Source organism: Mobula birostris, chromosome 14, assembly GCF_030028105.1.
Source record: "Mobula birostris isolate sMobBir1 chromosome 14, sMobBir1.hap1, whole genome shotgun sequence".
Classification (NCBI taxonomy): domain Eukaryota; kingdom Metazoa; phylum Chordata; class Chondrichthyes; order Myliobatiformes; family Myliobatidae; genus Mobula; species Mobula birostris.
Window position 1 is genome coordinate 23,199,004 of NC_092383.1, and position 15,070 is coordinate 23,214,073.

The 15,070-nt window shown below is 41.4% G+C and overlaps 1 protein-coding gene across 4 annotated transcripts in view; it reads left to right on the forward strand.

Moving 5' to 3' along the window:
* atp8b4 (ATPase phospholipid transporting 8B4) overlaps positions 1–15,070 on the forward strand; it is a 304,768-nt gene that overhangs the window by 28,018 nt on the left and 261,680 nt on the right. The window contains exon 1 of one of the 4 annotated variants that reach the window (XM_072278232.1): positions 11,038–11,198. The exons of the other annotated variants lie outside the window; for them this stretch is intronic. The gene's annotated coding sequence lies outside the window, so the exon portion shown is untranslated. Of the gene's footprint in view, positions 1–11,037; positions 11,199–15,070 lie in introns of those variants that run through there. 4 annotated transcript variants of the gene reach the window in all.

Genomic DNA, 15,070 nt, shown 5'->3' on the forward strand with positions numbered 1-15,070 from the left:
GAATATGCTTATTGCGACAATAGCAAAACTTCCCACCATTCACCTTTCCCACCCAGAAATAGTTCAGAGTTGGGACTGACGGTCTTGCCATTGGTCCATATTTTATGTTCAGTCTAAACTTCTATGCACGGTAGAGCACCAATTCCTGTTCCAGGATTCTAGAATCATCCCTGACTTTGGGTGCTATTTATGTGGAGTTCTTTCCTGTGATCACGTGCATTTCCATACGATGTCACATTTCTTCCCACGAGAGCGGGTAGGTTAATCGGCAGCTGTGAGTTAGGCTTACCGTAGGCAGGAATGAAATAACGGAGAGCTGATACCTGTGTGAGAGTGTGCAAGCTTTAGGGCTAAAGGAGAACAGAGATGGGAAATGCAGCTAATGGAATTGCTTTATTGGAAGATGGTGTGGACCTCAAGGACTAAGTGGCTTCCTGCTGTATCATAATAATAAGTAAGAACAAGATCCCTTCACCTTTGGAAAAGGCGTTTCCATAGATGCGTGTTCAGTGATAGGATGGTCCATATACAAATATCCCACAGGACATGATCCAAGAACACTTTAAAGTTGAAAGCCCATGGCTAAGATTTTGCTAATTATTCTTCCTCACCTCCAGCTATGGTTTCCAAACGTATAACTGTCCACAATCTCTGGCACTAGATTGAAATGGTTTGGCAGCTTTATTTTGTTAAATGGAACATTAATTACACTGGACAACAAAGACTTTGCTTCCTGAATACTTTTGGGTGCATCTTATAGATTTTGGGCTGCTGGTCATGAAAATCACCATGAAATTTTCCTATCATACACCATTCTATAAAATTGCCTATATTGTTATTCCAATTCATAATTCAAGTTAGATTCACTGATGCCATAATTAAGGAAGGCATTTTTGTTGGTCCACAAATCAAACAGATCGTCAATGACAGGCAATTAGAAGAACTTCTAGTGGGCTCGGAGAAAATCGCCTGGAAGGCTTTCAAGGATGTTGTTGAAAATTTTCTTGGCAACTACAGAGCACCAAACTATGCACAGCTGATTGACAACATGCTTAAGCATACAAAACCATGAAGTGCAACATGACACCAAAGATTCATTGTCTGCATTCTCATTTAGATTTCTTTCCTGCATATCTTGGTACTGTCAGTGACGAACATGGTGAAAGGTTTCACCAGGACTTTGCAGTCATGGAGAAATGGTATTAGGGCAACTGTAATCCATCAAAGTTGGCTGATTATTGTTTGACACTTAAGCAAGAAACCCCAGACTCTGAATACAAATGAAAATCATCAACAAAACATGCTTACCTGAGTTGAACTATTGCAAAGCATCAGCTCCATTAATGCAATTAAATGCATTATATTCAATAAAAGTCAACTTATTGTTTCTCCAAGTTCCTACATGGTACAAGTTGTCTGAAATTATATTTATGTTCAGCTCTTCAAGGGCTCTATCATAAAAAAAATTATATTTACTCAAAGTTATAATTATGTGGTTTTGTCAGTTTTTTTCAGTCTTGATCTGTCCTGTGTTTTGTGATATCGCACCGGAGGAAATATTGTATCATTTCTTAATGCATGCATTACTAAATGACAATAAAAGAGGACTGCGTGTCTTCATAATCTAAAAAAATTCTAAGGGAAAAAAGCTTAGATGAAAAGATTTGTCCAGTGTTATCAATCAGGGAGTAAGTATGTTTGTTGGAAGATTCCTGTACCAGATGGCATGTTCTCAGAATAAGGGGGAGTCAATTAGGACTGACACATGAAAGAATTTTTTCTCTGAGGGTTGCGAGTCTTTGGAACTCCCTTCACAGAGAGATTTAGGAACAGAGACCATGGGTGTATTTAAAGCTAAGAATAAACAGGAGACTGCAGATGCTGGAAATCCAGAGGAACACACACAAAGAAGGAACTCAGCAGGTCAGGCAGCATGTCAACGTTTCGGGCTGAGACCCTTCTAAGGTACTTTCATTTAATAAGACTAATGGGGGAAAAAGACAGGAAAGTGGACTTGAGAGATATTGAATCAGTTGTAATCCTGTTGAATGTTAAAAACAAAAGGCTGAATGTCTGACACTGCTTCTTCCTACTTACGGCCTTTAATCTTCATGATCCGGTTTCCCCCTCCCCTATCCTACCCCAGCCCATCACTGCAATCCCATACATTAGAGACCAAACCTTCACAACTTTGCAAGCTGAAGCTGTGCTCTGTCTGCCTACTTCCACACACAATGCAAAGGTAGAGCTGGTGTTGAATGGACTGATGAGGGTGTTACTCATAGAAGCCTGTGCTATGTTTTATAACTTCAAAACATTAAATTTTTTCAAAGAAACTCGTGAGTCCGAAAATACAGATGTAGTTCAAGTTTACTTTAAGTGACTCACGCACGAATCACGTGGTAGCGTGATGACGTATGCAATTAATGTATTTGTACATATAACCTGTAATTAATTATTTAGACAAACAATGCCTAATCAACAACATATTTACAAGATTACTGTGGGCCAAAGGGCCTGTAATGTGCTGTAAATTTCTATGTACTCAGATATTATTGAAATAACAAATACACAACAGCCTGTCCCTTTACTGGCCACATGAGCTTTTGAATGAATTGAATTGACTTTATTTCTTACATCCTTCACATACATGAGGAGTAAACACCTTTACATTTCATCTCCATCTAAATCTGCAATGTGCAATCATAATAATTTATAATAAGTAGAACAGTCAGTGTAATATAGAGTACACTCAAATCAGCATGAGTTAATCAGTCTGATAGCCTGGTGGAAGAAGCTGTCCCGGAGCCTGTTGGTCTTGGCTTTTATGCTGCGGTACTGTTTCCTGGATGGTAGCAGCTGGAATAGATTGTGGTTGGGGTGACTCAGTTCCCCAATGATCCTTTTTTACACACCTGTCTTTGTAAATATCCTGAATCATGGGAAGTTCACAACTACGGATACGCAGGGCTGTCTGCACCACTCTCTGCAGAGTCCTGCAATTGAGGGAAGTACAGTTCCCATACTAGGCAGTGATGCAGCCAGTCAGGATGCTCTCAATTGTGCCCCTGTAGAAAGTTCTTAGGATCTGGGGGCCCCTACCTAACTTCCTCAACCATCTGAGGTGAAAGAGGTGCTGTTGTGCCTTTTTCACCACACAGCTGGTGTGTACAGACTACATGAGGTCCTTGGTGATGTGTATGCCCAGGAACTTGAAGCTGTTTACCCTCTCAACCCCAGATTCATTGATGTCAATAGGGGTTAGCCTGTCTCCATTCCTCCTATAATCCACAACCAGCTCCTTTATTTTTCGACATTGAGGGAGAGGTTATTTTCTTGCCACCACTGTGTCAGAGAGATGACTTCTTCCCTGTAGGCCATCTCGTTATTGTTTGAGATTAGGCCAATCAACGTAGTGTCATCGGCAAATTTAATTAGCACACTAGAGCAGAGGGTGGTGACACAGTCATGGATATATAGGGAGTAAAGGAGGGGGCTTAGTACACAGCCCCGAGGGGCTCTTGTGTTGAGAGTCAGAGGGATGGAGATGAGGGAGCTCACTCTTACCACCTGCTGGTGATCTGACAGTAAGTCCAGAATCCAGCTGCCCAAGGCAGGGTCACGGCTGAGGACTCTGAGCTTCCTGTCGAGCCTGGATGGAATTATGGTGTTGAATACTGAACTGTAGTCCAAGAACAGCATTCTCACATAAGCATCCTTCTTCTCCAGATGTGTAAGGATGGTATGTAGAGCGGTGGCTATTGTGTAACTGTACAGCAGTCAGCCCTCAGGAAACACCTGCTGAATATAAACAATCTTTTCTCCATGTGGAAGAATTTCTAAGCGATATTCAAACTTCAAAGTAAATTTATTATCAAAGTATCCATATGTCACTGTATGCTGAGATTCATTTTCTTGCAGGCATTCACAGCAGAACAGAGAAAGAGTAGAATCTATGAAAAACTACCAGTCATACCAGCAAATTGTCACCAGGCTATTGTATAAATGAGACATGGTCAAAAGTTAAAGTCGCTGGAACAGGGCTGGATCGAAGTTGGTTAGAAGGTTGGATTCTATCTTCTTGAATTACTGATAGGCGTGGAAGGGGATCAAGTCCTGTAGCTCTGTAACAACGAACAGTTGATGTAGCTGAATTGTAGCCTTGATGATGAGTCTTGTCAGGATGAGCAAATGACCAAGGGCCATGATGCTCCACTCTCAATAAGATTATGGTTGATTCTCTGTTTGACTTTAATCTTTTAATTCTACTTGTAACTAAAAATCCATTGATCTCATTTGGACATTTGTAATGACTGATCAACTGCAGTTCTTTTGGACAAGTATATCCAAATGTTGACAGCTCTTCCAGTGAAAGAATTTCTTCTTGTTCAATTTCCCATATCTCATCCCTATCCGGAGACCATGACCCTTAATCCCAGAATCTCCAACGTGACAGCAGACTTTAGCTTCTACCCTAAGTATTTTAAGAATTATGTGGATTTTTATAAGATTGTCTCCCTTTTTTCTTAACAAAAAGCTCATTTTCCTCAAAATTTCCTTGTATCTCACAACAGTAATCAATTTAATATAATGATCAGTTGCACTCACTGCCAAGGCAAATTCTACATGTGAAACCAAAACTATACACAGTACTGCAGACGTCATCTCACCATGATCTCAGTAATCGCAGTAAGACTTCCTTCCCATTATACACTTAATACACTTCCTGTTTACTAGCCGTATCTATACATCTCCCCCCTTCTCCCTCTCCATCCCCTCTCTCATCTTCCCATCTTCCTTTTGTAGAAGCCTTTCATTTCTGCAAAAATCCTTTCTTCAAATGTGAAGTTCTGTATATGAGTAGCTGATGTTGAGCTTATAATCAGGACCGATCAGTTTCTGTCAGAGCTAGGCTCTTTCTGATAAGGAGAAGATCTAATGTTAGAATTGCACAGTACAAAACTAGAGCATGGGTTTACCCTCTGTCCACTAGTTCGATTTTGAAACAATTTAAAAACATTCAATCAATAATAGAATATTTGGCCTCTAGTGTTATCAGCTTGTTAATCTTCCTGTGCTCTATAAAACTTTCAGAGGCTGCACAATTTATATTTAATATCATTTCCATTATTCACAATATCTTTAAGGTAACTCTGGTAGATATTTCATAATTATGTTAGTTATCCACTGCCTCTGTGGTTAAATGGCGTGACTGATTTTTCAACTGTTATAGCTTCTTTATCCCATTCTATTTTCAGATTTTCATAAAGAAAGGAACTTAGCTAATAGTTATATTAAACATTAATTGATCATTATATTAAACATCATTAGCCAATAGTTCTGATAATTACAAAGATTAAATTGTACTATGTAGATCTGTCAATTTCCATGTTGCTCCTTTCAATGAGTGAGAGGAGAGCAAAAACATAAAACTGCAGATGCTCTCCACAGATGCTGACTGACCTGCTGAGAATTTCCAGCATTCTCTGTTTTAATTTTGTGTGGAGGTCAAAGGCATGCACAATTAAACTGTGACTCAAACTCAGCCTGATCTGAGCCCTAGAACTTGATTCTGGACTCTTGGTATCTTATTAGGTATTTCCTGTACCTAATAAAGTGGTTTTTGAGTGTATGTTTGTGGTGTCCTGCTGGTGTAACCCATCCTCCTCAAAGTTCAACATGTTGTGCGTTCAGAGACGTTCTTCTACACACCACTATTGTAAAGCATGGTTACATGAGTTACAGTCGCCTTCCTGCCAGCTTGAACCAATCTGGCCCTTCTCCACTGACCTCTCTCATTAACAAAGGCATTTTTGCCTACAGAACAACTGCTTACTGCATTTTTTTTTTCAGACCATTCTCTGCGAACTCTGGAGACTGTTGTGCTTGATAATCCCAGGTGATCAACAATTTCTGAAATACTCAAACCACCCCATCTGGTCTGGTACCAACAATCATTCCACAGACAAAATCACTTAAATCACATTTTCTTCCTCATTCTGATATTTGGTCTGAGCAACAACTGAACCCTTTGACCATGGTGTGCATGCTTTTATGCATTGCGTTACTGCCACATGATTGGTTGATGAGGTATTTGCATTAACAAGCAGGTGTACTTAATAAAGTGGCCACGGTGTGAGTACTTAACAACTCACCATGAAATGTGGTATGCAACAGCTCACAATCAAACAAGCTAACCCAGCACTGTATGGCTGCAGTAACTTTACAAGTTTTAAGACATGGTTCCCGTACAGAACCCTTAGAGATGATTAATGAATGTTTTTTGTCATATATCTGTTAATCACATCGTAATATTCTTCTCTGCAGTTCATCCAAATGCAAATTACACCTCCTTCTTGCTTTCATAAACAATATTTTTGTTACATACAGCCAACTTGTTCCAGAAGTCCTCGGAGACCACTTCATTATGCTGAGTGTGAGTCGGCACCGGGGATGAAAGTAACATAAATTTCTTACATAGATCCAGCCAGTTTCACACCTACTTGTTGTACCAGCCCCTTTCAGCCGACTTTCAACTCTAGTCTGCATATTTCCTGCCAAACCCTCCCTTAAATAGCTCAGCCAATGTACAGAAACCATTTGTTGTACTAACTGTATCTGTGAATAAATGCTAATGGCTCAACTTTGCTCAGAAGCAGTGAAACATCAGGTGACTTCATTACCATAGTTATTTATAAAGAGCCCGCTCTGCTGTCCCAGCCAAATCTGAGGTGGTTTCCAGTTTGAGGACCTGTGTCTTGTTTTCTAAAGCTGACCTGACTGGAACCTGATCTATAAAATCAGGTCCTTTCGGTGTGCATTGGATTGTTTGGTCATTGTGAGTCATGGTCTGGCATCACAGCGAGTTCAGATCGAGATTCCACAGCAATAGCAGAACCGCAAAAGCAGAAATGAAAGTACAAGGGGCTCTACCAGCCGTACTCTGTCCTATGTAACTTCAGTCATCAACATATTACCACAAGGTATTCTGCAGGTCCTGGGAATATTGACAAAATGCTGGAGGAGCTCAGCAAATCTGATAGCATTTATGAAGGGCAATAAACAGTCGATGCTTCAGACCGAGACCTGATGAAGGATCTGGGCCTGAAGTGTTGAATGTTTGTGCCCTTCATAGAAGCCTGACCTGCTGAGTTCCTTCAACATTTGTTTTCCACCCAAAGTATTGACTGTTTAATCCTCTCCATAGCTACTGTCTGGCTTGCTATGTTCCTCCAGCATTTTGTGTGTCTAACTTTAATCATCTAGTTTGAAGTTCTCCTTTTTGATGTTTTGCTTGTTATTTCAGAGCTGAAGCTTTCCTTTTATAATTGTGATTATTCTGGCATTAATATAATGAGTTTCCTGCTATCTTTTTGTCATCTTTCTTTCTGCTGAAGTATGTTAAGGAGTTCCAGAATAATGCTTAGAAAAAACTCACTTAATGTTCTGAATTTTTAAATGCTCTTCAACTTAACTAATTGCCTATAAACTTTTCAAAACTATTTTTGCACAAAGTTTTATTTGTACATTTTTTGTGTACTTAATTTACTGCAATGTTTATGCATTTGTTTTAAAGCTTGTTAAAGGGTTAAGCTCCTGCTGCTAAATCAACCCGTTGTTCTTTGGAGCCTTAGGACCCACAACTCCAGGTTCGGGAACAGCTATTACTCTTCAACCATCAGGCTCCTAAACCAGCATGAATAGCTTCACTCACCTCAACTCTGAGCTGATTCCACAACGAATGAACACACTTCCTGTTCTCAGTATTATTTAATTGCATTGTTGGTCTTCTTTTGCACATTGATTGTCAGTCTTTGTATAAGTATAGTTTTTCATGGATTTAATTTTATTTCTTTGTTTTCCTGTAAATGCCTGCACGAAAACAAATATTGAGGTAGTATACGGTGACATATATATGTACCTGGATAATAAATATATTTGCCTTTTCTACTAAGGTTAAGAGTTGCTGAATCAGCCAGAGTCAGGGCAACCAATACTTCATACTGTACCTAAAATAAACAATATGATGAAATAAAGAATTTGTGTATGAAGCACAGTACAATTTATATTGCTTAATCTGATGAAAGACCTGTATGTGGTGACTTGGTAGTACTAAGAAACTGAGTTCTTTAATGATGCAAAAAAAAAAGTAAAGAGGGCAATTTATACCCAGTAAGGTCCCAAAATCAACAACTTTAGCTAGGATATCAGGTGAACTCTTTTGCTCCTCAGAGAGCCACTTGCATCTCATTCAAAATGCAGTAATCACTCAGTATAGCACTAAAGTACTGGCCTAAAGTTTATGCTCACAAATGCCCACATCCTCATGCACTCTTATTGCATGGAAAAATAGCGCTTGGCCTATTGTCCATGGTGGATCACAGTGGATTCCATTTTCCCATATTTTTTCTCAATCAAATGCCCGTCAACTATCTCAAATGCCTGCCAATTATAAGATCATGGAGCACAATAGCACAGAAACAAGTCCTTCATCCTATCTACTCTGAACTGATCTGTTATTATCAGGACTCGTGAACGGTCTCCGCCCGAAACGTCGACTGTAGTCTTTTCCATAGATGTTGCCTAGGCTGCTGAGTTCCTCCAGCTTTTTGTGTGTGTTGTTTGGATTTCCAGCTTCTACAGATTTTCTCTAGTTTGTTATTTTGCCTAGTCCCATTGACCAGCAACTAGACCAATGTCCTCCATACCTCTTCCATCCATGGACTTATTTTAAATGTTGCATTTGCCAGTTCTGCAGATGGCTCTTTCCACACTTACACCACCCTCTGACTGAAGAAGTTCACCTTAAGTATTTCACTTTTAACCCCTAATCTGTGGTTTATAATTCTAGTCTCTTCCAACCTCAGTGGAAAAGCCTGCTTGCACATAGCCTATTTATACCCCTTATAATGTTGTATACTTCTATCAAATAAACTTTTATTCTCCTCATTTTCAGGGGAAAAAATTCTAGCCTGTTCAAACTTTCCCTGTATGTCGGGCCCTCAAGTCCTGATATCTTTTCTATAGGTAGGTGACCAGAACTTCATGTAATTGTCCAAATTTGGCCTCATTGAGGTCTTGTACAACTTCAACATAACATTCCAACTCCTGTACTCAATACTTTGATTTATGAAGGCCAATGTGCCAAAAGCTCTCTTTAATACCCTGTCATTCCACTTTGAAGGAATTATGGATCTGTATTCCCAGATCCCTTTGTACTCCTCAGTGCCCTACCATTCACTGTATATGTCCTACCCTGGTTTCTCCTGCCAAAGTGGAACAACTTGTCTCTTGGAACAATCCATCAATTCCATTTTCCCCATATTTTTTCCCATTCAAATGCCTCCCAGCTATATCGAATGCCTGAATCTCTTACCAGCCACTAATATAATGAGCAATATACAGTAGCCAGCAAATAACCTAGCAGCATGTCTCTTTGAATGTGGCAGGAATTCAGAGCACCCAGAGGAAACCCATGTGGTCATGGGTGGCTTTTGGCTTTGAGTCAAGCATTTTCCCAGCTGAGCTGTAGCAAATATGGAGTCCTTTTGGAAAGGATACAAGTCACTTAACCACCCTTTCTGTTAGCAGATGTTATGATCTTGAAGAAAGAATCTTTTGATTTTCTTTTTAGGAAAACAAATGATTGTACATTGAATGAGCACTGCTTGAAGAAAAAACATGATTAATAACTGAAGCATGCATTTACTTTAAGAAGATATTCCTTATGTTGAATTACCAGGCAGGAGGAAGCATGTTGGAAATGATATTTTATATTTTGAACTATATTTGTTTAATGGAAGCAGAAATTGATATAGTATTCATGCCAGCAGGTTGGAGGCTACCCAGACAGAATATAAGGTAAACACAAAATACTCTGCAGATGCTAAGGTCAAAGCAACACACACAACATGCTGGAAGAACTCAGTAGGTTGGGCAGCATCCGTGGAAACGAACAGTCTATGTTTCGGGCCGAGACCCTTTGTCAGGACTGAAGAGAGAGGGGGCAGATGCCCTATAAAGAAGGTGGGGGGAGGGTGGGAAGGAGAAGGCTGGTAGGTTCCAGGTGAAAAACCAGTAAGGGGAAAGATAAAGGGGTGGGGGAAGGGAGGCAGGGAGGTGATGGGCAGGAAAGGTGAAGGAGGAATAGGGAAAAACACAATGGGTAGTAGAAGGAGGCGAAACCATGAGGGAGGTGATAGGCAGCTGGGGGAGGGGGTAGAGTGAAACTGGGATGAGGGAAGGGAGGAGGAGGGAATTACCGGAAGTTGGAGAATTCAGTGTTCATGCCAAGGGGCTGGAGACTACCCAGATGCTATATAAGGTGTTGCTCCTCCAACCTGAGTTTGGCCTCATCATGGCAGTAGAGGAGGCTATGTATGCACATATCCGAATGGGAATGTGAAGCAGAGTTGAAGTGGGTGGCAACCGGGAGATCCTGTCTGTTGTGGCGGACGGAGCAGAGGTGCTCGACGAAATGGTTCCCCAATTTGCGTCGGGTCTCACCGAGAGCCTGGATGCAATAGATGACCCCAACAGACTCAACAGTGAAGTATTGCCTCACCTGGAAGGACTGTTTGGGGCCCTGAAATCCACCATTCAGGGCCCCAAACAGTCCTTCCAGATGAGGCAACACTTCACTTGTGAGTCTGTTGGGGTCATCTATTGCATCCAGTGCTCCAGGTGTGGCCTCCTCTACATTGGTGAGACATGATGCAGATTGGGAGACCGCTTCGTCGAGCACCTCCGCTGTGTCCACCACAACAGACAGGATCTCCCAGTTGCCTCCCCTGCTTTCCCTCCCCCACTCCTTGACCTTTCCCCTTACTGGTTTTTCACCTGGAACCTACTAGCCTTCTCCTTCCCACCCTCCCCCCACCTTCTTTATAGGGCCTCTGCCCCCTCCCTCTTCAGTCCTGACAGAGGGTCTCAGCCCGAAATGTTGACTGTTCGTTTCCACGGATGCTGCCCAACCTGCTGAGTTCCTTCAGAATATAAGGTGTTGCTCCTCCACCCAGAGGGTAGCACAAGAGGAGGCCATGGACCAACACGTCAGAACACAAATGGGAATCGGAATGAAAACGTTCGGCCACCGGGAAGTCCCGCTTGTGGATGGTGCGGAGGTGTTTGACAAAGCTGTCCCCCAATGTAGAGGAGGCTGCATCAGGACACGATAGACGACCCCAGCTGATTCACAGGTGAAGTGTTGCCTTGCCTTTAGAGTAAATGAGAGGGGAGTGCTAGGCAGGTGAGAGAGAATGCATTGAATAGCTACAGGGAGAAGGGAAGGGACTGATTTGATTGCTCTACTGGGAGCCAATATAGACTGAATGGGACAAATAGCCCTCTCATGTGTTATATAAGTAATTGTATGCTGATACTTATGTGGATATCATAACATCTTTGACCTGTTACGCTACCAGGCAACATAATATATATTTAGCTTGTTAAGATTTCAACTTTAGTTTAATTCAGAAGCCTTCCATTCATTTAGATGCTTGAGCAATGTTATACAAAATTACAAGCTTGTTGCTTTATTATTGTGCTGAATATACAGCACTAAAAGATGTCCAAGTGGCCCATAATGTGTTTCACATGAGCCTGTTCCAACTATCTCCATCTGTACATTCTATTTCTTTCTCCCTCTCTGATTAACTGCTTTTATTTTTTTCCATCTGCTATAAAACTGTACAACTCACAACAGTGTATTTGCATTTTAACCATTTGCCTGTCATCTGGAGCATTGTAGTGGTCTGTTAAGGTGAAGCTGTCCATTTTAATGCCTGGTTTCAGAAATTCCATTTGAAGAGGTTATCTCAACAGTTAAAACTGAAGTTGGCCCATTTAACTATTGAAGAAGAGTATCCACCACTGCCATTAATAGAGAGAGGGAAAGTTGTTTCCAGGATCGCCAAGCCTTGGCTGACACTCTCACATCTGGTTTTTTAAAATTTTTGGACCATGATTTGTGTGCTATACTGATGGTATATCAGCTGACTGTGTGCTTATCTGTGTCCATTTTAGACCGCCAAGTCCAATTGCAGCACGTCAGTACAGCCTGGAGTATAGTGGAGTTTAACTGCTGTTTGGCAAACAAAGTTTGCAAATCAGGAGATGTTTGTGTCTTTCTGGCTTTGGGTCAAAAGGAACAGAATGTAATGCCTGGCTCTTTGACCTCTCTTTTCGCAGTGGTTCTGTGGGTTGGCTGCATGTGTGGAGAGTCAAATATTTAGTGCACAAATTTAATTTTATTCTGGCTTCAGCTTAAGCAATCCTTTGAGATGAAACAATTCCACTCAGTACTGTGGATTCAGAGGTCACTGATGAGGCCGTTATGAGAGTGGCAGACTCTATCAGGAAGAGCGGGACGTATTGTGATGAGCGACTGTGTCATTTGCAATTGTAACACCTCTTTCCACCATTTACACTGAGCTTTTGGGTGCTTCCTCAATATTGAAAGCTTCTTCTCTATGGGCTAGAGTTTCCCACAAGTCATTGAAGATGGTAGACCACTCCATGGAGGCTTTGAGAACCTCTTGGAATCATTTCCTTGTCCACCTAGTAATCTGTTGCCATGACGGCTCTGAATAGGAAGCCTGTTTAGAGGGTGTAGTTGGGTATGGGAATGTCTTGGCCTGCCTAGCTAACTGTGAATAATAGGGACTTGGTGCTGGTGCCTTGTTCTGGATGTGTACTCTGGCATTGGTTCATTCAGCTTGCTGTTGAATTTAGACAATACTTCATACACTCAGAGGCCTCCTTATAGTACCTTCTGTACCTAATAAAGTGCCACAGAATGTATGTCTGCCGCTGTAACCCTTCCACTTCAAAGTTCGACATGTGTGTTCAGAGATGCTCTTCTGCACACCACTGTTGGAATGCATGGATATCTGAGTTACTCTTGCCTTCCTACTTTAACTGGTCTGGATATTCTCCTCTGCCTTCTCTCACTAACAAGGCTTTTTTGCCCACAGAACTGCTGCTCACTGCATGTTTTTTTTGTTTCTCACACCATTCTCTGTGAACTCGCTGGAGACTGTTATGCATGAAAATCCCAGGAGGTCAGCAGTTTCTGAGATGCTACCCCTTCTGGCACCGGCAATCATTCCATGGTCAAAGTCACTTAGATCACATTCCTTCCCCATTCTGATGTTTGGACTGAACAGCAACTTAACCTCTTGACCATGTCTGTGTGCTTTTATACATTGAGCTGCTGTCACAAGATTGGCTGATTAGATATTTGCATTAATGAGCAGGTGAATCTAATAAAGTGGCCACTGAGTGTCGATACTATTGCAGATACTTTTCCATAGTTTTGAGGCAACTGCTGTGATTACTCCATGTTTCAGAGCATAGAGAGAGCAGCAATCATTTCAGAATTAGAATCAGATTTATTATCACCAGCATTTGTTATAAGATTTGTTAACTTAACAGCAGCAAAACAATGCAATATATGATAATATAGAAAGAAAAATACGTAAGTAAATCAATTACAGTAAATATGTATATATTTTTTGAAAAGTGAGGCGGTGGTCATGGGTTCAATGTCCTTTTATGAATCGTATGGCAGAGGGAAAGAAGCTGTTCCTGAATCGCTGAGTGCGTTCTGCTTTGTTAGCTATTAACTTTGTGCCAGGTTTAAAGTCTTGATCTTGAGGTACTCCTCTCCACAGGCAACAAAGTAGTTCTTCATTGACGTCTGCTTTTGGCGCCAGGTGGTCCTCAAGTTATGGAAAATTGGTCCATGTTTTCCAGAATGCAATTGTGGACCATTTTTGTCAAAGGGCAATGTTGTACGCCAGCTGGTAGGAGACCTTGGATTTGTGGATGTTAAGTGTAAGTGCTCTTCTTGGGTATTCTTTTAGTGAATAATTCAACAATGACTTGAAACTCAAGCTCCCAGCTTAAGAAAACATCAACCGAATACTGCGGCCCAGTGACTGGAATGACCTCAGCTCTAGTAGGGTTTCCCAGCCTGGAGTCTACGGACCCCTCGGTTAATGTAAGGCTCCATGTAAAAAAGGTTGGGAAACCCTGCTCTAGGGTGAGGCAATGTGGGTTGAATATCTTCCCACTTGTACTGTGATTCAAGTCCTCTCCAAAAGGAAGCTGGATGGAAGTGAAGTGTAGCGCAGGAGAAAGAAAGATTGAGAACAGAGCCAACACATGTGCTTGAAAGATTGAGAAGCCTTGCTTAACATTTGTCTGTGCTAAGGCTCTCCCTGTGGTGGTCCCAGTAATTTTCAACATGAATCATCACAGACAGAGGCTCCCTCTAGAGCAGGACTTCTCAACCTACTTAATGATATAAAAATAAAGTTTGGGAACTCCTTTCTTTAGAGTGGTGGCATTGGGAGATTTACTGTGTCATAAAAGAACACATATAGTGGTTATCTTGCTCCCTCATGTTCTCTTGGAGTTGTGTGGTAAAGATCATGCCCACTATGGCTGTAGATAAATGGAATTCATACTGCAATTTAGAGAGTAATTCTTTAGCCACTAGGATTGAGAAGAATCCTCTGACAGGGAACCCACATTAGTTATTGCAAACAGGCTTGTTTCCTTAAAGTTTACAATATCTCTGAGGTCTCTTCTTAGACATGGAGATGAATTTGTGACATTTTGTGAGATTGAAACATCGAGGCGAATGCGGAAGTTTGGAGATCGTTTCAGCGTTTTAGCGCTCTGCAGTCTCCGAGAGGATTCCAGGAGACAGGCAGCGTGCATGAACTTCGCGACGAGAAGGCTGCGGGACAGGGCATGAGCTGTTGTTCTACTCCATTTCACCGATTAGTGCTTCCATTGTTTGTGGATCAAAGCGATGAGGGAGAGTGAAACATTAAGGTGAATCTGGAAGTTGAGCATTGGCTGCCTGCCTTTTGATAATGGGGATCGCGCTGTGACCTGAGAGGGGAGAGCCTGCTGCTGTTACCCAGGTTTTCTGCATTTTGCTTATGGATTTGGACTACAGACTTTTTTTTTCAGTCTTATAGTTTTTATAGTCTGTGTTCTTTGCGCAAACTTTTTTGTTTTTTGTGTGCAGGGGTAGGAGATTTGGGGGCAGATGTGC